General features: G+C 43.3%; 15 pseudogenes; all 15 read right to left on the bottom strand.

The window, feature by feature from the left end:
* Positions 1–492: 492 nt before the first annotated feature.
* Positions 493–757, bottom strand: LOC130288145 (U2 spliceosomal RNA; annotated as a pseudogene).
* Positions 758–2,234: 1,477 nt separating this feature from the next.
* On the bottom strand, positions 2,235–2,498 carry LOC130289086 (U2 spliceosomal RNA; annotated as a pseudogene).
* Positions 2,499–3,931: 1,433 nt separating this feature from the next.
* Positions 3,932–4,195, bottom strand: LOC130289539 (U2 spliceosomal RNA; annotated as a pseudogene).
* A 1,470-nt stretch (positions 4,196–5,665) lies between these two features.
* On the bottom strand, positions 5,666–5,931 carry LOC130288363 (U2 spliceosomal RNA; annotated as a pseudogene).
* Positions 5,932–7,407: 1,476 nt separating this feature from the next.
* LOC130289528 (U2 spliceosomal RNA) lies at positions 7,408–7,671 on the bottom strand (annotated as a pseudogene).
* Positions 7,672–9,138: 1,467 nt separating this feature from the next.
* LOC130289563 (U2 spliceosomal RNA) lies at positions 9,139–9,402 on the bottom strand (annotated as a pseudogene).
* Positions 9,403–10,871: 1,469 nt separating this feature from the next.
* On the bottom strand, positions 10,872–11,137 carry LOC130288361 (U2 spliceosomal RNA; annotated as a pseudogene).
* A 1,474-nt stretch (positions 11,138–12,611) lies between these two features.
* On the bottom strand, positions 12,612–12,875 carry LOC130289517 (U2 spliceosomal RNA; annotated as a pseudogene).
* Positions 12,876–14,346: 1,471 nt separating this feature from the next.
* On the bottom strand, positions 14,347–14,610 carry LOC130289506 (U2 spliceosomal RNA; annotated as a pseudogene).
* A 1,458-nt stretch (positions 14,611–16,068) lies between these two features.
* LOC130288791 (U2 spliceosomal RNA) lies at positions 16,069–16,334 on the bottom strand (annotated as a pseudogene).
* A 1,476-nt stretch (positions 16,335–17,810) lies between these two features.
* Positions 17,811–18,074, bottom strand: LOC130289801 (U2 spliceosomal RNA; annotated as a pseudogene).
* A 1,467-nt stretch (positions 18,075–19,541) lies between these two features.
* Positions 19,542–19,806, bottom strand: LOC130289730 (U2 spliceosomal RNA; annotated as a pseudogene).
* A 1,482-nt stretch (positions 19,807–21,288) lies between these two features.
* LOC130286832 (U2 spliceosomal RNA) lies at positions 21,289–21,552 on the bottom strand (annotated as a pseudogene).
* A 1,477-nt stretch (positions 21,553–23,029) lies between these two features.
* Positions 23,030–23,293, bottom strand: LOC130287455 (U2 spliceosomal RNA; annotated as a pseudogene).
* Positions 23,294–24,754: 1,461 nt separating this feature from the next.
* Positions 24,755–25,018, bottom strand: LOC130289646 (U2 spliceosomal RNA; annotated as a pseudogene).
* Positions 25,019–26,237: the final 1,219 nt, after the last annotated feature.

The raw sequence follows: 26,237 nt of genomic DNA, 5'->3' as shown, positions 1-26,237 counted from the left end.
AGACCCTGTCATAGCACTAATGCCTTTCCAATACCACCAGCAGATGGAGACACTCCATTGCAACATTGGTTGTGAGCAGCAGTTTCTAAAAACAAATGCCTCATGGCGGATTTCCCATCCATCAATGGATGGTAAATTTTGTTTTTATCATTCACTGACCACAGAAACCAATGCATGGTCAAGCAACAGCAATGACACACCCTTGTGTATAGGCATGAGACCCTCATGTCATTTAACAGGATTCAGCACCACCCACAAGACAGCTACCTGTCATGTCATGTCAAACCTGCACAGGTGTGCTAGATTATTATTATTTAGTTTTATTTTATTTTTTTACACCAATCAGTGTGCAAACATGGTCATTAAAACGCTAAATGAATAGACGTTCATAAACCAGTCAGTGCAACTCATCATTTTGGTCTCCAATTCTCAAACTCAAATTCTCACCCACGGAGGATTAAATGAGAATCTTTCTTGTTTAACACTGGAATGGGGTGGTGCACTGTTCACTACCCGAAGATACTGCCACATCGGGTCAATGCATAGGGCGACAGAAGCAAGCTTCCAAATCAGCTCCCTTTCTCAAAAATCCATTTAATTTATGGTCCCCAGATAGGGAACGTATGTATCAGTATGTGCTCACAAGTCACCCAAGTGCAAGTATTCACACAAAAAAAAAACGTGCCTCAGGATGCGATCTGTCGCAAGATCCTTTCTTTTTTTACACTTGATCTAAGCCAAAAGGCCTAGAGGGGATAACCGGGAAAGGGGTGGACCCAACCATGTCCCCTTCATGAGCACTCACATTACTCATAGGAATGGAAGGAAGGCTGGCAGCCAACCAGCCTCCCATACACTTTCTGGGTGGGTGGCAGTCAGCCACCCATACATACATACAGCACAGGCTAAACCCACATCATCACTTAAAAAAAGGACAGGCGACCATTGCACTCTGATGGAGCATTTAGCAATGCAATCCATAGCCTGGCTTTTGCCTGAACCCCCATCACTCCTCCTCTTGCATATAAGACAATATTTCAGATCTGCATATGAAAACAACACGCCTACCTTTGTTGCACATAGCTGCCTGCCTGTCTCTAGTTACCCCACTGGCTGTAGCTGCGTCCCTTCCGACATGGAATAACACCAACTGTAACGATAAACTGAAAATTAACAGTATAAACCTGCATCATTTTGGACTCTGGTATTTGCTGAATCCGGGTGACCTGACAATCGATGGTGGTGCCGCTGGTGATTCTGGCCTTCTTGGAATCTGTTGGGCCTATGTGTTAGCTCACACATCACTTGGGTATCCATGGTAACTACCACAACATGGTAATCTGCAGTTTACATCTAGCCCGTGGCATTGAATGGCATTTTAAAAGTGTTAAGGGTCCTGGTGCAATAATCCTCCCATGAGGATCAGCCTCAACGGCTTTGTAGATTGCACTCATGTCAGCAACTCCATATACATTTTTTTTTCTTCATGCTTCTTTCTTCATCCTTTTTTCTTTCTGTCATTCAGACTTTCATTCATTCAATCTCTCTCACTCACTTGCTTTAACTCATTTGTTCTCACTCACTCACTCACTCAATCACTCACTCACTCATTCACTCTCACTCACTCTCACTCTCTCACTCACTCGCTCACTAAGTCAGTCTCTCTCTCTCTCTCTCTCTCTCTCTTTTTCTTTTTATATATATTTTTTTCCGTCTTCTTCTTCTTCTTCTTCTTCTTCTTCAGACCCTGTCATAGCACTAATGCCTTTCCAATACCACCAGCAGATGGAGACACTCCATTGCAACATTGGTTGTGAGCAGCAGTTTCTAAAAACAAATGCCTCATGGCGGATTTCCCATCCATCAATGGATGGTAAATTTTGTTTTTATCATTCACTGACCACAGAAACCAATGCATGGTCAAGCAACAGCAATGACACACCCTTGTGTATAGGCATGAGACCCTCATGTCATTTAACAGGATTCAGCACCACCCACAAGACAGCTACCTGTCATGTCATGTCAAACCTGCACAGGTGTGCTAGATTATTATTATTTAGTTTTATTTTATTTTTTTACACCAATCAGTGTGCAAACATGGTCATTAAAATGCTAAATGAATAGACGTTCATAAACCAGTCAGTGCAACTCATCATTTTGGTCTCCAATTCTCAAACTCAAATTCTCACCCACGGAGGATTAAATGAGAATCTTTCTTGTTTAACACTGGAATGGGGTGGTGCACTGTTCACTACCCGAAGATACTGCCACATCGGGTCAATGCATAGGGCAACAGAAGCAAGCTTCCAAATCAGCTCCCTTTCTCAAAAATCCATTTAATTTATGTTCCCCAGATAGGGAACGTATGTATCAGTATGTGCTCACAAGTCACCCAAGTGCAAGTATTCACACAAAAAAAAACGTGCCTCAGGATGCGATCTGTCGCAAGATCCTTTCTTTTTTTACACTTGATCTAAGCCAAAAGGCCTAGAGGGGATAACCGGGAAAGGGGTGGACCCAACCATGTCCCCTTCATGAGCACTCACATTACTCATAGGAATGGAAGGAAGGCTGGCAGTCAGCCACCCATACATACATACAGCACAGGCTAAACCCACATCATCACTTAAAAAAAGGACAGGCGACCATTGCACTCTGATGGAGCATTTAGCAATGCAATCCATAGCCTGGCTTTTGCCTGAACCCCCATCACTCCTCCTCTTGCATATAAGACAATATTTCAGATCTGCATATGAAAACAACACGCCTACCTTTGTTGCACATAGCTGCCTGCCTGTCTCTAGTTACCCCACTGGCTGTAGCTGCGTCCCTTCCGACATGGAATAACACCAACTGTAACGATAAACTGAAAATTAACAGTATAAACCTGCATCATTTTGGACTCTGGTATTTGCTGAATCCGGGTGACCTGACAATCGATGGTGGTGCCGCTGGTGATTCTGGCCTTCTTGGAATCTGTTGGGCCTATGTGTTAGCTCACACATCACTTGGGTATCCATGGTAACTACCACAACATGGTCATCTGCAGTTTACATCTAGCCCGTGGCATTGAATGGCATTTTAAAAGTGCTAAGGGTCCTGGTGCAATAATCCTCCTATGAGGATCAGCCTCAACGGCTTTGTAGATTGCACTCATGTCAGCAACTCCATATACATTTTTTTTTCTTCATGCTTCTTTCTTCATCCTTTTTTCTTTCTGTCATTCAGACTTTCATTCATTCGATCTCTCTCACTCACTTGCTTTAACTCATTTGTTCTCACTCACTCACTCAATCACTCACTCACTCACTCACTCACTCATTCACTCTCACTCACTCTCACTCTCTCACTCACTCGCTCACTAAGTCAGTCTCTCTCTCTCTCTCTCTTTTTCTTTTTATATATATTTTTTTCCGTCTTCTTCTTCTTCTTCTTCTTCAGACCCTGTCATAGCACTAATGCCTTTCCAATACCACCAGCAGATGGAGACACTCCATTGCAACATTGGTTGTGAGCAGCAGTTTCTAAAAACAAATGCCTCATGGCGGATTTCCCATCCATCAATGGATGGTAAATTTTGTTTTTATCATTCACTGACCACAGAAACCAATGCATGGTCAAGCAACAGCAATGACACACCCTTGTGTATAGGCATGAGACCCTCATGTCATTTAACAGGATTCAGCACCACCCACAAGACAGCTACCTGTCATGTCATGTCAAACCTGCACAGGTGTGCTAGATTATTATTATTTAGTTTTATTTTATTTTTTTACACCAATCAGTGTGCAAACATGGTCATTAAAACGCTAAATGAATAGACGTTCATAAACCAGTCAGTGCAACTCATCATTTTGGTCTCCAATTCTCAAACTCAAATTCTCACCCACGGAGGATTAAATGAGAATCTTTCTTGTTTAACACTGGAATGGGGTGGTGCACTGTTCACTACCCGAAGATACTGCCACATCGGGTCAATGCATAGGGCAACAGAAGCAAGCTTCCAAATCAGCTCCCTTTCTCAAAAATCCATTTAATTTATGGTCCCCAGATAGGGAACGTATGTATCAGTATGTGCTCACAAGTCACCCAAGTGCAAGTATTCACACAAAAAAAAACGTGCCTCAGGATGCGATCTGTCGCAAGATCCTTTCTTTTTTTACACTTGATCTAAGCCAAAAGGCCTAGAGGGGATAACCGGGAAAGGGGTGGACCCAACCATGTCCCCTTCATGAGCACTCACATTACTCATAGGAATGGAAGGAAGGCTGGCAGCCAACCAGCCTCCCATACACTTTCTGGGTGGGTGGCAGTCAGCCACCCATACATACATACAGCACAGGCTAAACCCACATCATCACTTAAAAAAAGGACAGGCGACCATTGCACTCTGATGGAGCATTTAGCAATGCAATCCATAGCCTGGCTTTTGCCTGAACCCCCATCACTCCTCCTCTTGCATATAAGACAATATTTCAGATCTGCATATGAAAACAACACGCCTACCTTTGTTGCACATAGCTGCCTGCCTGTCTCTAGTTACCCCACTGGCTGTAGATGCGTCCCTTCCGACATGGAATAACACCAACTGTAACGATAAACTGAAAATTAACAGTATAAACCTGCATCATTTTGGACTCTGGTATTTGCTGAATCCGGGTGACCTGACAATCGATGGTGGTGCCGCTGGTGATTCTGGCCTTCTTGGAATCTGTTGGGCCTATGTGTTAGCTCACACATCACTTGGGTATCCATGGTAACTACCACAACATGGTCATCTGCAGTTTACATCTAGCCCGTGGCATTGAATGGCATTTTAAAAGTGCTAAGGGTCCTGGTGCAATAATCCTCCCATGAGGATCAGCCTCAACGGCTTTGTAGATTGCACTCATGTCAGCAACTCCATATACATTTTTTTTTCTTCATGCTTCTTTCTTCATCCTTTTTTCTTTCTGTCATTCAGACTTTCATTCATTCGATCTCTCTCACTCACTTGCTTTAACTCATTTGTTCTCACTCACTCACTCACTCAATCACTCACTCACTCACTCATTCACTCTCACTCACTCTCACTCTCTCACTCACTCGCTCACTAAGTCAGTCTCTCTCTCTCTCTCTCTTTTTCTTTTTATATATATTTTTTTCCGTCTTCTTCTTCTTCTTCTTCTTCTTCAGACCCTGTCATAGCACTAATGCCTTTCCAATACCACCAGCAGATGGAGACACTCCATTGCAACATTGGTTGTGAGCAGCAGTTTCTAAAAACAAATGCCTCATGGCGGATTTCCCATCCATCAATGGATGGTAAATTTTGTTTTTATCATTCACTGACCACAGAAACCAATGCATGGTCAAGCAACAGCAATGACACACCCTTGTGTATAGGCATGAGACCCTCATGTCATTTAACAGGATTCAGCACCACCCACAAGACAGCTACCTGTCATGTCATGTCAAACCTGCACAGGTGTGCTAGATTATTATTATTTAGTTTTATTTTATTTTTTTACACCAATCAGTGTGCAAACATGGTCATTAAAACGCTAAATGAATAGACGTTCATAAACCAGTCAGTGCAACTCATCATTTTGGTCTCCAATTCTCAAACTCAAATTCTCACCCACGGAGGATTAAATGAGAATCTTTCTTGTTTAACACTGGAATGGGGTGGTGCACTGTTCACTACCCGAAGATACTGCCACATCGGGTCAATGCATAGGGCGACAGAAGCAAGCTTCCAAATCAGCTCCCTTTCTCAAAAATCCATTTAATTTATGGTCCCCAGATAGGGAACGTATGTATCAGTATGTGCTCACAAGTCACCCAAGTGCAAGTATTCACACAAAAAAAAAAACGTGCCTCAGGATGCGATCTGTCGCAAGATCCTTTCTTTTTTTACACTTGATCTAAGCCAAAAGGCCTAGAGGGGATAACCGGGAAAGGGGTGGACCCAACCATGTCCCCTTCATGAGCACTCACATTACTCATAGGAATGGAAGGAAGGCTGGCAGCCAACCAGCCTCCCATACACTTTCTGGGTGGGTGGCAGTCAGCCACCCATACATACATACAGCACAGGCTAAACCCACATCATCACTTAAAAAAAGGACAGGCGACCATTGCACTGTGATGGAGCATTTAGCAATGCAATCCATAGCCTGGCTTTTGCCTGAACCCCCATCACTCCTCCTCTTGCATATAAGACAATATTTCAGATCTGCATATGAAAACAACACGCCTACCTTTATTGCACATAGCTGCCTGCCTGTCTCTAGTTACCCCACTGGCTGTAGCTGCGTCCCTTCCGACATGGAATAACACCAACTGTAACGATAAACTGAAAATTAACAGTATAAACCTGCATCATTTTGGACTCTGGTATTTGCTGAATCCGGGTGACCTGACAATCGATGGTGGTGCCGCTGGTGATTCTGGCCTTCTTGGAATCTGTTGGGCCTATGTGTTTGCTCACACATCACTTGGGTATCCATGGTAACTACCACAACATGGTCATCTGCAGTTTACATCTAGCCCGTGGCATTGAATGGCATTTTAAAAGTGCTAAGGGTCCTGGTGCAATAATCCTCCCATGAGGATCAGCCTCAACGGCTTTGTAGATTGCACTCATGTCAGCAACTCCATATACATTTTTTTTTCTTCATGCTTCTTTCTTCATCCTTTTTTCTTTCTGTCATTCAGACTTTCATTCATTCGATCTCTCTCACTCACTTGCTTTAACTCATTTGTTCTCACTCACTCACTCACTCACTCACTCAATCACTCACTCACTCATTCACTCTCACTCACTCTCACTCTCTCACTCACTCGCTCACTAAGTCAGTCTCTCTCTCTCTCTCTCTCTTTTTCTTTTTATATATATTTTTTTCCGTCTTCTTCTTCTTCTTCTTCTTCTTCAGACCCTGTCATAGCACTAATGCCTTTCCAATACCACCAGCAGATGGAGACACTCCATTGCAACATTGGTTGTGAGCAGCAGTTTCTAAAAACAAATGCCTCATGGCGGATTTCCCATCCATCAATGGATGGTAAATTTTGTTTTTATCATTCACTGACCACAGAAACCAATGCATGGTCAAGCAACAGCAATGACACACCCTTGTGTGTAGGCATGAGACCCTCATGTCATTTAACAGGATTCAGCACCACCCACAAGACAGCTACCTGTCATGTCATGTCAAACCTGCACAGGTGTGCTAGATTATTATTATTTAGTTTTATTTTATTTTTTTACACCAATCAGTGTGCAAACATGGTCATTAAAACGCTAAATGAATAGACGTTCATAAACCAGTCAGTGCAACTCATCATTTTGGTCTCCAATTCTCAAACTCAAATTCTCACCCACGGAGGATTAAATGAGAATCTTTCTTGTTTAACACTGGAATGGGGTGGTGCACTGTTCACTACCCGAAGATACTGCCACATCGGGTCAATGCATAGGGCAACAGAAGCAAGCTTCCAAATCAGCTCCCTTTCTCAAAAATCCATTTAATTTATGGTCCCCAGATAGGGAACGTATGTATCAGTATGTGCTCACAAGTCACCCAAGTGCAAGTATTCACACAAAAAAAAACGTGCCTCAGGATGCGATCTGTCGCAAGATCCTTTCTTTTTTTACACTTGATCTAAGCCAAAAGGCCTAGAGGGGATAACCGGGAAAGGGGTGGACCCAACCATGTCCCCTTCATGAGCACTCACATTACTCATAGGAATGGAAGGAAGGCTGGCAGCCAACCAGCCTCCCATACACTTTCTGGGTGGGTGGCAGTCAGCCACCCATACATACATACAGCACAGGCTAAACCCACATCATCACTTAAAAAAAGGACAGGCGACCATTGCACTCTGATGGAGCATTTAGCAATGCAATCCATAGCCTGGCTTTTGCCTGAACCCCCATCACTCCTCCTCTTGCATATAAGACAATATTTCAGATCTGCATATGAAAACAACACGCCTACCTTTGTTGCACATAGCTGCCTGCCTGTCTCTAGTTACCCCACTGGCTGTAGCTGCGTCCCTTCCGACATGGAATAACACCAACTGTAACGATAAACTGAAAATTAACAGTATAAACCTGCATCATTTTGGACTCTGGTGTTTGCTGAATCCGGGTGACCTGACAATCGATGGTGGTGCCGCTGGTGATTCTGGCCTTCTTGGAATCTGTTGGGCCTATGTGTTAGCTCACACATCACTTGGGTATCCATGGTAACTACCACAACATGGTCATCTGCAGTTTACATCTAGCCCGTGGCATTGAATGGCATTTTAAAAGTGCTAAGGGTCCTGGTGCAATAATCCTCCCATGAGGATCAGCCTCAACGGCTTTGTAGATTGCACTCATGTCAGCAACTCCATATACATTTTTTTTTCTTCATGCTTCTTTCTTCATCCTTTTTTCTTTCTGTCATTCAGACTTTCATTCATTCGATCTCTCTCACTCACTTGCTTTAACTCATTTGTTCTCACTCACTCACTCACTCACTCAATCACTCACTCACTCATTCACTCTCACTCACTCTCACTCTCTCACTCACTCGCTCACTAAGTCAGTCTCTCTCTCTCTCTCTCTTTTTCTTTTTATATATATTTTTTTCCGTCTTCTTCTTCTTCTTCTTCTTCAGACCCTGTCATAGCACTAATGCCTTTCCAATACCACCAGCAGATGGAGACACTCCATTGCAACATTGGTTGTGAGCAGCAGTTTCTAAAAACAAATGCCTCATGGCGGATTTCCCATCCATCAATGGATGGTAAATTTTGTTTTTATCATTCACTGACCACAGAAACCAATGCATGGTCAAGCAACAGCAATGACACACCCTTGTGTATAGGCATGAGACCCTCATGTCATTTAACAGGATTCAGCACCACCCACAAGACAGCTACCTGTCATGTCATGTCAAACCTGCACAGGTGTGCTAGATTATTATTATTTAGTTTTATTTTATTTTTTTACACCAATCAGTGTGCAAACATGGTCATTAAAACGCTAAATGAATAGACGTTCATAAACCAGTCAGTGCAACTCATCATTTTGGTCTCCAATTCTCAAACTCAAATTCTCACCCACGGAGGATTAAATGAGAATCTTTCTTGTTTAACACTGGAATGGGGTGGTGCACTGTTCACTACCCGAAGATACTGCCACATCGGGTCAATGCATAGGGCGACAGAAGCAAGCTTCCAAATCAGCTCCCTTTCTCAAATATCCATTTAATTTATGGTCCCCAGATAGGGAACGTATGTATCAGTATGTGCTCATAAGTCACCCAAGTGCAAGTATTCACAAAAAAAAAAACGTGCCTCAGGATGCGATCTGTCGCAAGATCCTTTCTTTTTTTACACTTGATCTAAGCCAAAAGGCCTAGAGGGGATAACCGGGAAAGGGGTGGACCCAACCATGTCCCCTTCATGAGCACTCACATTACTCATAGGAATGGAAGGAAGGCTGGCAGCCAACCAGCCTCCCATACACTTTCTGGGTGGGTGGCAGTCAGCCACCCATACATACATACAGCGCAGGCTAAACCCACATCATCACTTAAAAAAAGGACAGGCGACCATTGCACTCTGATGGAGCATTTAGCAATGCAATCCATAGCCTGGCTTTTGCCTGAACCCCCATCACTCCTCCTCTTGCATATAAGACAATATTTCAGATCTGCATATGAAAACAACACGCCTACCTTTGTTGCACATAGCTGCCTGCCTGTCTCTAGTTACCCCACTGGCTGTAGCTGCGTCCCTTCCGACATGGAATAACACCAACTGTAACGATAAACTGAAAATTAACAGTATAAACCTGCATCATTTTGGACTCTGGTATTTGCTGAATCCGGGTGACCTGACAATCGATGGTGGTGCCGCTGGTGATTCTGGCCTTCTTGGAATCTGTTGGGCCTATGTGTTAGCTCACACATCACTTGGGTATCCATGGTAACTACCACAACATGGTCATCTGCAGTTTACATCTAGCCCGTGGCATTGAATGGCATTTTAAAAGTGCTAAGGGTCCTGGTGCAATAATCCTCCCATGAGGATCAGCCTCAACGGCTTTGTAGATTGCACTCATGTCAGCAACTCAATATACATTTTTTTTTCTTCATGCTTCTTTCTTCATCCTTTTTTCTTTCTGTCATTCAGACTTTCATTCATTCGATCTCTCTCACTCACTTGCTTTAACTCATTTGTTCTCACTCACTTACTCACTCACTCAATCACTCACTCACTCACTCACTCATTCACTCTCACTCACTCTCACTCTCTCACTCACTCGCTCACTAAGTCAGTCTCTCTCTCTCTCTCTCTTTTTCTTTTTATATATATTTTTTTCCGTCTTCTTCTTCTTCTTCAGACCCTGTCATAGCACTAATGCCTTTCCAATACCACCAGCAGATGGAGACACTCCATTGCAACATTGGTTGTGAGCAGCAGTTTCTAAAAACAAATGCCTCATGGCGGATTTCCCATCCATCAATGGATGGTAAATTTTGTTTTTATCATTCACTGACCACAGAAACCAATGCATGGTCAAGCAACAGCAATGACACACCCTTGTGTATAGGCATGAGACCCTCATGTCATTTAACAGGATTCAGCACCACCCACAAGACAGCTACCTGTCATGTCATGTCAAACCTGCACAGGTGTGCTAGATTATTATTATTTAGTTTTATTTTATTTTTTTACACCAATCAGTGTGCAAACATGGTCATTAAAACGCTAAATGAATAGACGTTCATAAACCAGTCAGTGCAACTCATCATTTTGGTCTCCAATTCTCAAACTCAAATTCTCACCCACGGAGGATTAAATGAGAATCTTTCTTGTTTAACACTGGAATGGGGTGGTGCACTGTTCACTACCCGAAGATACTGCCACATCGGGTCAATGCATAGGGCGACAGAAGCAAGCTTCCAAATCAGCTCCCTTTCTCAAAAATCCATTTAATTTATGGTCCCCAGATAGGGAACGTATGTATCAGTATGTGCTCACAAGTCACCCAAGTGCAAGTATTCACACAAAAAAAAAAACGTGCCTCAGGATGCGATCTGTCGCAAGATCCTTTCTTTTTTTACACTTGATCTAAGCCAAAAGGCCTAGAGGGGATAACCGGGAAAGGGGTGGACCCAACCATGTCCCCTTCATGAGCACTCACATTACTCATAGGAATGGAAGGAAGGCTGGCAGCCAACCAGCCTCCCATACACTTTCTGGGTGGGTGGCAGTCAGCCACCCATACATACATACAGCACAGGCTAAACCCACATCATCACTTAAAAAAAGGACAGGCGACCATTGCACTCTGATGGAGCATTTAGCAATGCAATCCATAGCCTGGCTTTTGCCTGAACCCCCATCACTCCTCCTCTTGCATATAAGACAATATTTCAGATCTGCATATGAAAACAACACGCCTACCTTTGTTGCACATAGCTGCCTGCCTGTATCTAGTTACCCCATTGGCTGTAGCTGCGTCCCTTCCGACATGGAATAACACCAACTGTAACGATAAACTGAAAATTAACAGTATAAACCTGCATCATTTTGGACTCTGGTATTTGCTGAATCCGGGTGACCTGACAATCGATGGTGGTGCCGCTGGTGATTCTGGCCTTCTTGGAATCTGTTGGGCCTATGTGTTAGCTCACACATCACTTGGGTATCCATGGTAACTACCACAACATGGTAATCTGCAGTTTACATCTAGCCCGTGGCATTGAATGGCATTTTAAAAGTGTTAAGGGTCCTGGTGCAATAATCCTCCCATGAGGATCAGCCTCAACGGCTTTGTAGATTGCACTCATGTCAGCAACTCCATATACATTTTTTTTCTTCATGCTTCTTTCTTCATCCTTTTTTCTTTCTGTCATTCAGACTTTCATTCATTCAATCTCTCTCACTCACTTGCTTTAACTCATTTGTTCTCACTCACTCACTCACTCACTCAATCACTCACTCACTCATTCACTCTCACTCACTCTCACTCTCTCACTCACTCGCTCACTAAGTCAGTCTCTCTCTCTCTCTCTCTCTTTTTCTTTTTATATATATTTTTTTCCGTCTTCTTCTTCTTCTTCTTCTTCTTCTTCAGACCCTGTCATAGCACTAATGCCTTTCCAATACCACCAGCAGATGGAGACACTCCATTGCAACATTGGTTGTGAGCAGCAGTTTCTAAAAACAAATGCCTCATGGCGGATTTCCCATCCATCAATGGATGGTAAATTTTGTTTTTATCATTCACTGACCACAGAAACCAATGCATGGTCAAGCAACAGCAATGACACACCCTTGTGTATAGGCATGAGACCCTCATGTCATTTAACAGGATTCAGCACCACCCACAAGACAGCTACCTGTCATGTCATGTCAAACCTGCACAGGTGTGCTAGATTATTATTATTTAGTTTTATTTTATTTTTTTACACCAATCAGTGTGCAAACATGGTCATTAAAATGCTAAATGAATAGACGTTCATAAACCAGTCAGTGCAACTCATCATTTTGGTCTCCAATTCTCAAACTCAAATTCTCACCCACGGAGGATTAAATGAGAATCTTTCTTGTTTAACACTGGAATGGGGTGGTGCACTGTTCACTACCCGAAGATACTGCCACATCGGGTCAATGCATAGGGCAACAGAAGCAAGCTTCCAAATCAGCTCCCTTTCTCAAAAATCCATTTAATTTATGGTCCCCAGATAGGGAACGTATGTATCAGTATGTGCTCACAAGTCACCCAAGTGCAAGTATTCACACAAAAAAAAACGTGCCTCAGGATGCGATCTGTCGCAAGATCCTTTCTTTTTTTACACTTGATCTAAGCCAAAAGGCCTAGAGGGGATAACCGGGAAAGGGGTGGACCCAACCATGTCCCCTTCATGAGCACTCACATTACTCATAGGAATGGAAGGAAGGCTGGCAGCCAACCAGACTCCCATACACTTTCTGGGTGGGTGGCAGTCAGCCACCCATACATACATACAGCACAGGCTAAACCCACATCATCACTTAAAAAAAGGACAGGCGACCATTGCACTCTGATGGAGCATTTAGCAATGCAATCCATAGCCTGGCTTTTGCCTGAACCCCCATCACTCCTCCTCTTGCATATAAAACAATATTTCAGATCTGCATATGAAAACAACACGCCTACCTTTGTTGCACATAGCTGCCTGCCTGTCTCTAGTTACCCCACTGGCTGTAGCTGCGTCCCTTCCGACATGGAATAACACCAACTGTAACGATAAACTGAAAATTAACAGTATAAACCTGCATCATTTTGGACTCTGGTATTTGCTGAATCCGGGTGACCTGACAATCGATGGTGGTGCCGCTGGTGATTCTGGCCTTCTTGGAATCTGTTGGGCCTATGTGTTAGCTCACACATCACTTGGGTATCCATGGTAACTACCACAACATGGTCATCTGCAGTTTACATCTAGCCCGTGGCATTGAATGGCATTTTAAAAGTGCTAAGGGTCCTGGTGCAATAATCCTCCTATGAGGATCAGCCTCAACGGCTTTGTAGATTGCACTCATGTCAGCAACTCCATATACATTTTTTTTTCTTCATGCTTCTTTCTTCATCCTTTTTTCTTTCTGTCATTCAGACTTTCATTCATTCGATCTCTCTCACTCACTTGCTTTAACTCATTTGTTCTCACTCACTCACTCAATCACTCACTCACTCACTCACTCACTCATTCACTCTCACTCACTCTCACTCTCTCACTCACTCGCTCACTAAGTCAGTCTCTCTCTCTCTCTCTCTTTTTCTTTTTATATATATTTTTTTCCGTCTTCTTCTTCTTCTTCTTCTTCAGACCCTGTCATAGCACTAATGCCTTTCCAATACCACCAGCAGATGGAGACACTCCATTGCAACATTGGTTGTGAGCAGCAGTTTCTAAAAACAAATGCCTCATGGCGGATTTCCCATCCATCAATGGATGGTAAATTTTGTTTTTATCATTCACTGACCACAGAAACCAATGCATGGTCAAGCAACAGCAATGACACACCCTTGTGTATAGGCATGAGACCCTCATGTCATTTAACAGGATTCAGCACCACCCACAAGACAGCTACCTGTCATGTCATGTCAAACCTGCACAGGTGTGCTAGATTATTATTATTTAGTTTTATTTTATTTTTTTACACCAATCAGTGTGCAAACATGGTCATTAAAACGCTAAATGAATAGACGTTCATAAACCAGTCAGTGCAACTCATCATTTTGGTCTCCAATTCTCAAACTCAAATTCTCACCCACGGAGGATTAAATGAGAATCTTTCTTGTTTAACACTGGAATGGGGTGGTGCACTGTTCACTACCCGAAGATACTGCCACATCGGGTCAATGCATAGGGCAACAGAAGCAAGCTTCCAAATCAGCTCCCTTTCTCAAAAATCCATTTAATTTATGGTCCCCAGATAGGGAACGTATGTATCAGTATGTGCTCACAAGTCACCCAAGTGCAAGTATTCACACAAAAAAAAACGTGCCTCAGGATGCGATCTGTCGCAAGATCCTTTCTTTTTTTACACTTGATCTAAGCCAAAAGGCCTAGAGGGGATAACCGGGAAAGGGGTGGACCCAACCATGTCCCCTTCATGAGCACTCACATTACTCATAGGAATGGAAGGAAGGCTGGCAGCCAACCAGCCTCCCATACACTTTCTGGGTGGGTGGCAGTCAGCCACCCATACATACATACAGCACAGGCTAAACCCACATCATCACTTAAAAAAAGGACAGGCGACCATTGCACTCTGATGGAGCATTTAGCAATGCAATCCATAGCCTGGCTTTTGCCTGAACCCCCATCACTCCTCCTCTTGCATATAAGACAATATTTCAGATCTGCATATGAAAACAACACGCCTACCTTTGTTGCACATAGCTGCCTGCCTGTCTCTAGTTACCCCACTGGCTGTAGCTGCGTCCCTTCCGACATGGAATAACACCAACTGTAACGATAAACTGAAAATTAACAGTATAAACCTGCATCATTTTGGACTCTGGTATTTGCTGAATCCGGGTGACCTGACAATCGATGGTGGTGCCGCTGGTGATTCTGGCCTTCTTGGAATCTGTTGGGCCTATGTGTTAGCTCACACATCACTTGGGTATCCATGGTAACTACCACAACATGGTCATCTGCAGTTTACATCTAGCCCGTGGCATTGAATGGCATTTTAAAAGTGCTAAGGGTCCTGGTGCAATAATCCTCCCATGAGGATCAGCCTCAACGGCTTTGTAGATTGCACTCATGTCAGCAACTCCATATACATTTTTTTTTCTTCATGCTTCTTTCTTCATCCTTTTTTCTTTCTGTCATTCAGACTTTCATTCATTCGATCTCTCTCACTCACTTGCTTTAACTCATTTGTTCTCACTCACTCACTCACTCACTCAATCACTCACTCACTCATTCACTCTCACTCACTCTCTCACTCACTCGCTCACTAAGTCAGTCTCTCTCTCTCTCTCTCTTTTTCTTTTTATATATATTTTTTTCCGTCTTCTTCTTCTTCTTCTTCAGACCCTGTCATAGCACTAATGCCTTTCCAATACCACCAGCAGATGGAGACACTCCATTGCAACATTGGTTGTGAGCAGCAGTTTCTAAAAACAAATGCCTCATGGCGGATTTCCCATCCATCAATGGATGGTAAATTTTGTTTTTATCATTCACTGACCACAGAAACCAATGCATGGTCAAGCAACAGCAATGACACACCCTTGTGTATAGGCATGAGACCCTCATGTCATTTAACAGGATTCAGCACCACCCACAAGACAGCTACCTGTCATGTCATGTCAAACCTGCACAGGTGTGCTAGATTATTATTATTTAGTTTTATTTTATTTTTTTACACCAATCAGTGTGCAAACATGGTCATTAAAACGCTAAATGAATAGACGTTCATAAACCAGTCAGTGCAACTCATCATTTTGGTCTCCAATTCTCAAACTCAAATTCTCACCCACGGAGGATTAAATGAGAATCTTTCTTGTTTAACACTGGAATGGGGTGATGCACTGTTCACTACCCGAAGATACTGCCACATCGGGTCAATGCATAGGGCGACAGAAGCAAGCTTCCAAATCAGCTCCCTTTCTCAAAAATCCATTTAATTTATGGTCCCCAGATAGGGAACGTATGTATCAGTATGTGCTCACAAGTCACCCAAGTGCAAGTATTCACACAAAAAAAAAAACGTGCCTCAGGATGCGATCTGTCGCAAGATCCTTTCTTTTTTTACACTTGATCTAAGCCAAAAGGCCTAGAGGGGATAACCGGGAAAGGGGTGGACCCAACCATGTCCCCTTCATGAGCACTCACATTACTCATAGGAATGGAAGGAAGGCTGGCAGCCAACCAGCCTCCCATACACTTTCTGGGTGGGTGGCAGTCAGCCACCCATACATACATACAGCACAGGCTAAACCCACATCATCACTTAAAAAAAGGACAGGCGACCATTGCACTGTGATGGAGCATTTAGCAATGCAATCCATAGCCTGGCTTTTGCCTGAACCCCCATCACTCCTCCTCTTGCATATAAGACAATATTTCAGATCTGCATATGAAAACAACACGCCTACCTTTATTGCACATAGCTGTCTGCCTGTCTCTAGTTACCCCACTGGCTGTAGCTGCGTCCCTTCCGACATGGAATAACACCAACTGTAACGATAAACTGAAAATTAACAGTATAAACCTGCATCATTTTGGACTCTGGTATTTGCTGAATCCGGGTGACCTGACAATCGATGGTGGTGCCGCTGGTGATTCTGGCCTTCTTGGAATCTGTTGGGCCTATGTGTTTGCTCACACATCACTTGGGTATCCATGGTAACTACCACAACATGGTCATCTGCAGTTTACATCTAGCCCGTGGCATTGAATGGCATTTTAAAAGTGCTAAGGGTCCTGGTGCAATAATCCTCCCATGAGGATCAGCCTCAACGGCTTTGTAGATTGCACTCATGTCAGCAACTCCATATACATTTTTTTTTCTTCATGCTTCTTTCTTCATCCTTTTTTCTTTCTGTCATTCAGACTTTCATTCATTCGATCTCTCTCACTCACTTGCTTTAACTCATTTGTTCTCACTCACTCACTCACTCACTCACTCAATCACTCACTCACTCATTCACTCTCACTCACTCTCACTCTCTCACTCACTCGCTCACTAAGTCAGTCTCTCTCTCTCTCTCTCTCTTTTTCTTTTTATATATATTTTTTTCCGTCTTCTTCTTCTTCTTCTTCTTCTTCAGACCCTGTCATAGCACTAATGCCTTTCCAATACCACCAGCAGATGGAGACACTCCATTGCAACATTGGTTGTGAGCAGCAGTTTCTAAAAACAAATGCCTCATGGCGGATTTCCCATCCATCAATGGATGGTAAATTTTGTTTTTATCATTCACTGACCACAGAAACCAATGCATGGTCAAGCAACAGCAATGACACACCCTTGTGTGTAGGCATGAGACCCTCATGTCATTTAACAGGATTCAGCACCACCCACAAGACAGCTACCTGTCATGTCATGTCAAACCTGCACAGGTGTGCTAGATTATTATTATTTAGTTTTATTTTATTTTTTTACACCAATCAGTGTGCAAACATGGTCATTAAAACGCTAAATGAATAGACGTTCATAAACCAGTCAGTGCAACTCATCATTTTGGTCTCCAATTCTCAAACTCAAATTCTCACCCACGGAGGATTAAATGAGAATCTTTCTTGTTTAACACTGGAATGGGGTGGTGCACTGTTCACTACCCGAAGATACTGCCACATCGGGTCAATGCATAGGGCAACAGAAGCAAGTTTCCAAATCAGCTCCCTTTCTCAAAAATCCATTTAATTTATGGTCCCCAGATAGGGAACGTATGTATCAGTATGTGCTCACAAGTCACCCAAGTGCAAGTATTCACACAAAAAAAAACGTGCCTCAGGATGCGATCTGTCGCAAGATCCTTTCTTTTTTTACACTTGATCTAAGCCAAAAGGCCTAGAGGGGATAACCGGGAAAGGGGTGGACCCAACCATGTCCCCTTCATGAGCACTCACATTACTCATAGGAATGGAAGGAAGGCTGGCAGCCAACCAGCCTCCCATACACTTTCTGGGTGGGTGGCAGTCAGCCACCCATACATACATACAGCACAGGCTAAACCCACATCATCACTTAAAAAAAGGACAGGCGACCATTGCACTCTGATGGAGCATTTAGCAATGCAATCCATAGCCTGGCTTTTGCCTGAACCCCCATCACTCCTCCTCTTGCATATAAGACAATATTTCAGATCTGCATATGAAAACAACACGCCTACCTTTGTTGCACATAGCTGCCTGCCTGTCTCTAGTTACCCCACTGGCTGTAGCTGCGTCCCTTCCGACATGGAATAACACCAACTGTAACGATAAACTGAAAATTAACAGTATAAACCTGCATCATTTTGGACTCTGGTGTTTGCTGAATCCGGGTGACCTGACAATCGATGGTGGTGCCGCTGGTGATTCTGGCCTTCTTGGAATCTGTTGGGCCTATGTGTTAGCTCACACATCACTTGGGTATCCATGGTAACTACCACAACATGGTCATCTGCAGTTTACATCTAGCCCGTGGCATTGAATGGCATTTTAAAAGTGCTAAGGGTCCTGGTGCAATAATCCTCCCATGAGGATCAGCCTCAACGGCTTTGTAGATTGCACTCATGTCAGCAACTCCATATACATTTTTTTTTCTTCATGCTTCTTTCTTCATCCTTTTTTCTTTCTGTCATTCAGACTTTCATTCATTCGATCTCTCTCACTCACTTGCTTTAACTCATTTGTTCTCACTCACTCACTCACTCACTCAATCACTCACTCACTCATTCACTCTCACTCACTCTCACTCTCTCACTCACTCGCTCACTAAGTCAGTCTCTCTCTCTCTCTCTCTTTTTCTTTTTATATATATTTTTTTCCGTCTTCTTCTTCTTCTTCTTCTTCAGACCCTGTCATAGCACTAATGCCTTTCCAATACCACCAGCAGATGGAGACACTTCATTGCAACATTGGTTGTGAGCAGCAGTTTCTAAAAACAAATGCCTCATGGCGGATTTCCCATCCATCAATGGATGGTAAATTTTGTTTTTATCATTCACTGACCACAGAAACCAATGCATGGTCAAGCAACAGCAATGACACACCCTTGTGTATAGGCATGAGACCCTCATGTCATTTAACAGGATTCAGCACCACCCACAAGACAGCTACCTGTCATGTCATGTCAAACCTGCACAGGTGTGCTAGATTATTATTATTTAGTTTTATTTTATTTTTTTACACCAATCAGTGTGCAAACATGGTCATTAAAACGCTAAATGAATAGACGTTCATAAACCAGTCAGTGCAACTCATCATTTTGGTCTCCAATTCTCAAACTCAAATTCTCACCCACGGAGGATTAAATGAGAATCTTTCTTGTTTAACACTGGAATGGGGTGGTGCACTGTTCACTACCCGAAGATACTGCCACATCAGGTCAATGCATAGGGCGACAGAAGCAAGCTTCCAAATCAGCTCCCTTTCTCAAATATCCATTTAATTTATGGTCCCCAGATAGGGAACGTATGTATCAGTATGTGCTCATAAGTCACCCAAGTGCAAGTATTCACACAAAAAAAAACCGTGCCTCAGGATGCGATCTGTCGCAAGATCCTTTCTTTTTTTACACTTGATCTAAGCCAAAAGGCCTAGAGGGGATAACCGGGAAAGGGGTGGACCCAACCATGTCCCCTTCATGAGCACTCACATTACTCATAGGAATGGAAGGAAGGCTGGCAGCCAACCAGCCTCCCATACACTTTCTGGGTGGGTGGCAGTCAGCCACCCATACATACATACAGCACAGGCTAAACCCACATCATCACTTAAAAAAAGGACAGGCGGCCATTGTACTCTGATGGAGCATTTAGCAATGCAATCCATAGCCTGGCTTTTGCCTGAACCCCCATCACTCCTCCTCTTGCATATAAGACAATATTTCAGATCTGCATATGAAAACAACACGCCTACCTTTGTTGCACATAGCTGCCTGCCTGTCTCTAGTTACCCCACTGGCTGTAGCTGCGTCCCTTCCGACATGGAATAACACCAACTGTAACGATAAACTGAAAATTAACAGTATAAACCTGCATCATTTTGGACTCTGGTGTTTGCTGAATCCGGGTGACCTGACAATCGATGGTGGTGCCGCTGGTGATTCTGGCCTTCTTGGAATCTGTTGGGCCTATGTGTTAGCTCACACATCACTTGGGTATCCATGGTAACTACCACAACATGGTCATCTGCAGTTTACATCTAGCCCGTGGCATTGAATGGCATTTTAAAAGTGCTAAGGGTCCTGGTGCAATAATCCTCCCATGAGGATCAGCCTCAACGGCTTTGTAGATTGCACTCATGTCAGCAACTCCATATACATTTTTTTTTCTTCATGCTTCTTTCTTCATCCTTTTTTCTTTCTGTCATTCAGACTTTCATTCATTCGATCTCTCTCACTCACTTGCTTTAACTCATTTGTTCTCACTCACTCACTCACTCACTCAATCACTCACTCACTCATTCACTCTCACTCACTCTCACTCTCTCACTCACTCGCTCACTAAGTCAGTCTCTCTCTCTCTCTCTCTTTTTCTTTTTATATATATTTTTTTCCGTCGTCTTCTTCTTCTTCTTCTTCTTCTTCTTCTTCTTCAGACCCTGTCATAGCACTAATGCCTTTCCAATACCACCAGCAGATGGAGACACTCCATTGCAACATTGGTTGTGAGCAGCAGTTTCTAAAAACAAATGCCTCATGGCGGATTTCCCATCCATCAATGGATGGTAAATTTTGTTTTTATCATTCACTGACCACAGAAACCAATGCATGGTCAAGCAACAGCAATGACACACCCTTGTGTATAGGCATGAGACCCTCATGTCATTTAACAGGATTCAGCACCACCCACAAGACAGCTACCTGTCATGTCATGTCAAACCTGCACAGGTGTGCTAGATTATTATTATTTAGTTTTATTTTATTTTTTTACACCAATCAGTGTGCAAACATGGTCATTAAAACGCTAAATGAATAGACATTCATAAACCAGTCAGTGCAACTCATCATTTTGGTCTCCAATTCTCAAACTCAAATTCTCACCCACGGAGGATTAAATGAGAATCTTTCTTGTTTAACACTGGAATGGGGTGGTGCACTGTTCACTACCCGAAGATACTGCCACATCGGGTCAATGCATAGGGCGACAGAAGCAAGCTTCCAAATAAGCTCCCTTTCTCAAAAATCCATTTAATTTATAGTCCCCAGATAGGGAACGTATGTATCAGTATGTGCTCACAAGTCACCCAAGTGCAAGTATTCACACAAAAAAAAACGTGCCTCAGGATGCGATCTGTCGCAAGATCCTTTCTTTTTTTACACTTGATCTAAGCCAAAAGGCCTAGAGGGGATAACCGGGAAAGGGGTGGACCCAACCATGTCCCCTTCATGAGCACTCACATTACTCATAGGAATGGAAGGAAGGCTGGCAGCCAACCAGCCTCCCATACACTTTCTGGGTGGGTGGCAGTCAGCCACCCATACATACATACAGCACAGGCTAAACCCACATCATCACTTAAAAAAAGGACAGGCGGCCATTGCACTCTGATGGAGCATTTAGCAATGCAATCCATAGCCTGGCTTTTGCCTGAACCCCCATCACTCCTCCTCTTGCATATAAGACAATATTTCAGATCTGCATATGAAAACAACACGCCTACCTTTGTTGCACATAGCTGCCTGCCTGTCTCTAGTTACCCCACTGGCTGTAGCTGCGTCCCTTCCGACATGGAATAACACCAACTGTAACGATAAACTGAAAATTAACAGTATAAACCTGCATCATTTTGGACTCTGGTATTTGCTGAATCCGGGTGACCTGACAATCGATGGTGGTGCCGCTGGTGATTCTGGCCTTCTTGGAATCTGTTGGGCCTATGTGTTAGCTCACACATCACTTGGGTATCCATGGTAACTACCACAACATGGTCATCTGCAGTTTACATCTAGCCCGTGGCATTGAATGGCATTTTAAAAGTGCTAAGGGTCCTGGTGCAATAATCCTCCCATGAGGATCAGCCTCAACGGCTTTGTAGATTGCACTCATGTCAGCAACTCCATATACATTTTTTTTTCTTCATGCTTCTTTCTTCATCCTTTTTTCTTTCTGTCATTCAGACTTTCATTCATTCGATCTCTCTCACTCACTTGCTTTAACTCATTTGTTCTCACTCACTCACTCACTCACTCACTCAATCACTCACTCACTCATTCACTCTCACTCACTCTCACTCTCTCACTCACTCGCTCACTAAGTCAGTCTCTCTCTCTCTCTCTCTTTTTCTTTTTATATATATTTTTTTCCGTCTTCTTCTTCTTCTTCTTCTTCTTCTTCAGACCCTGTCATAGCACTAATGCCTTTCCAATACCACCAGCAGATGGAGACACTCCATTGCAACATTGGTTGTGAGCAGCAGTTTCTAAAAACAAATGCCTCATGGCGGATTTCCCATCCATCAATGGATGGTAAATTTTGTTTTTATCATTCACTGACCACAGAAACCAATGCATGGTCAAGCAACAGCAATGACACACCCTTGTGTATAGGCATGAGACCCTCATGTCATTTAACAGGATTCAGCACCACCCACAAGACAGCTACCTGTCATGTCATGTCAAACCTGCACAGGTGTGCTAGATTATTATTATTTAGTTTTATTTTATTTTTTTACACCAATCAGTGTGCAAACATGGTCATTAAAACGCTAAATGAATAGACGTTCATAAACCAGTCAGTGCAACTCATCATTTTGGTCTCCAATTCTCAAACTCAAATTCTCACCCACGGAGGATTAAATGAGAATCTTTCTTGTTTAACACTGGAATGGGGTGGTGCACTGTTCACTACCCGAAGATACTGCCACATCGGGTCAATGCATAGGGCGACAGAAGCAAGCTTCCAAATCAGCTCCCTTTCTCAAAAATCCATTTAATTTATGGTCCCCAGATAGGGAACGTATGTATCAGTATGTGCTCACAAGTCACCCAAGTGCAAGTATTCACACAAAAAAAAACGTGCCTCAGGATGCGATCTGTCGCAAGATCCTTTCTTTTTTTACACTTGATCTAAGCCAAAAGGCCTAGAGGGGATAACCGGGAAAGGGGTGGACCCAACCATGTCCCTTTCATGAGCACTCACATTACTCATAGGAATGGAAGGAAGGCTGGCAGCCAACCAGCCTCCCATACACTTTCTGGGTGGGTGGCAGTCAGCCACCCATACATACATACAGCACAGGCTAAACCCACATCATCACTTAAAAAAAGGACAGGCGACCATTGCACTCTGATGGAGCATTTAGCAATGCAATCCATAGCCTGGCTTTTGCCTGAACCCCCATCACTCCTCCTCTTGCATATAAGACAATATTTCAGATCTGCATATGAAAACAACACGCCTACCTTTGTTGCACATAGCTGCCTGCCTGTCTCTAGTTACCCCACTGGCTGTAGCTGCGTCCCTTCCGACATGGAATAACACCAACTGTAACGATAAACTGAAAATTAACAGTATAAACCTGCATCATTTTGGACTCTGGTATTTGCTGAATCCGGGTGACCTGACAATCGATGGTGGTGCCGCTGGTGATTCTGGCCTTCTTGGAATCTGTTGGGCCTATGTGTTAGCTCACACATCACTTGGGTATCCATGGTAACTACCACAACATGGTCATCTGCAGTTTACATCTAGCCCGTGGCATTGAATGGCATTTTAAAAGTGCTAAGGGTCCTGGTGCAATAATCCTCCCATGAGGATCAGCCTCAACGGCTTTGTAGATTGCACTCATGTCAGCAACTCCATATACATTTGTTTTTCTTCATGCTTCTTTCTTCATCCTTTTTTCTTTCGGTCATTCAGACTTTCATTCATTCGATCTCTCTCACTCACTTGCTTTAACTCATTTGTTCTCACTCACTCACTCACTCAATCACTCACTCACTCATTCACTCTCACTCACTCTCACTCTCTCACTCACTCGCTCACTAAGTCAGTCTCTCTCTCTCTCTCTTTTTCTTTTTATATATATATTTTTTTTCCGTCTTCTTCTTCTTCTTCTTCAGACCCTGTCATAGCACTAATGCCTTTCCAATACCACCAGCAGATGGAGACACTCCATTGCAACATTGGTTGTGAGCAGCAGTTTCTAAAAACAAATGCCTCATGGCGGATTTCCCATCCATCAATGGATGGTAAATTTTGTTTTTATCATTCACTGACCACAGAAACCAATGCATGGTCAAGCAACAGCAATGACACACCCTTGTGTATAGGCATGAGACCCTCATGTCATTTAACAGGATTCAGCACCACCCACAAGACAGCTACCTGTCATGTCATGTCAAACCTGCACAGGTGTGCTAGATTATTATTATTTAGTTTTATTTTATTTTTTTACACCAATCAGTGTGCAAACATGGTCATTAAAACGCTAAATGAATAGACGTTCATAAACCAGTCAGTGCAACTCATCATTTTGGTCTCCAATTCTCAAACTCAAATTCTCACCCACGGAGGATTAAATGAGAATCTTTCTTGTTTAACACTGGAATGGGGTGGTGCACTGTTCACTACCCGAAGATACTGCCACATCGGGTCAATGCATAGGGCGACAGAAGCAAGCTTCCAAATCAGCTCCCTTTCTCAAAAATCCATTTAATTTATGGTCCCCAGATAGGGAACGTATGTATCAGTATGTGCTCACAAGTCACCCAAGTGCAAGTATTCACACAAAAAAAAACGTGCCTCAGGATGCGATCTGTCGCAAGATCCTTTCTTTTTTTACACGTGATCTAAGCCAAAAGGCCTAGAGGGGATAACCGGGAAAGGGGTGCACCCAACCATGTCCCCTTCATGAGCACTCACATTACTCATAGGAATGGAAGGAAGGCTGGCAGCCAACCAGCCTCCCATACACTTTCTGGGTGGGTGGCAGTCAGCCACCCATACATACATACAGCACAGGCTAAACCCACATCATCACTTAAAAAAAGGACAGGCGACCATTGCACTCTGATGGAGCATTTAGCAATGCAATCCATAGCCTGGCTTTTGCCTGAACCCCCATCACTCCTCCTCTTGCATATAAGACAATATTTCAGATCTGCATATGAAAACAACACGCCTACCTTTGTTGCACATAGCTGCCTGCCTGTCTCTAGTTACCCCACTGGCTGTAGCTGCGTCCCTTCCGACATGGAATAACACCAACTGTAACGATAAACTGAAAATTAACAGTATAAACCTGCATCATTTTGGACTCTGGTATTTGCTGAATCCGGGTGACCTGACAATCGATGGTGGTGCCGCTGGTGATTCTGGCCTTCTTGGAATCTGTTGGGCCTATGTGTTAGCTCACACATCACTTGGGTATCCATGGTAACTACCACAACATGGTCATCTGCAGTTTACATCTAGCCCGTGGCATTGAATGGCATTTTAAAAGTGCTAAGGGTCCTGGTGCAATAATCCTCCCATGAGGATCAGCCTCAACGGCTTTGTAGATTGCACTCATGTCAGCAACTCCATATACATTTTTTTTTCTTCATGCTTCTTTCTTCATCCTTTTTTCTTTCTGTCATTCAGACTTTCATTCATTCGATCTCTCTCACTCACTTGCTTTAACTCATTTGTTCTCACTCATTCACTCACTCACTCACTCACTCAATCACTCACTCACTCACTCTCACTCTCTCACTCACTCGCTCATTAAGTCAGTCTCTCTCTCTCTTTTTCTTTTTATATATATTTTTTTCCGTCTTCTTCTTCTTCTTCTTCAGACCCTGTCATAGCACTAATGCCTTTCCAATACCACCAGCAGATGGAGACACTCCATTGCAACATTGGTTGTGAGCAGCAGTTTCTAAAAACAAATGCCTCATGGCGGATTTCCCATCCATCAATGGATGGTAAATTTTGTTTTTATCATTCACTGACCACAGAAACCAATGCATGGTCAAGCAACAGCAATGACACACCCTTGTGTATAGGCATGAGACCCTCATGTCATTTAACAGGATTCAGCACCACCCACAAG

The sequence above is a fragment of the Hyla sarda genome, chromosome 8 (assembly GCF_029499605.1).
Source record: "Hyla sarda isolate aHylSar1 chromosome 8, aHylSar1.hap1, whole genome shotgun sequence".
NCBI lineage: Eukaryota > Metazoa > Chordata > Amphibia > Anura > Hylidae > Hyla > Hyla sarda.
This window is presented reverse-complemented; position numbering and strand designations above follow the sequence as displayed.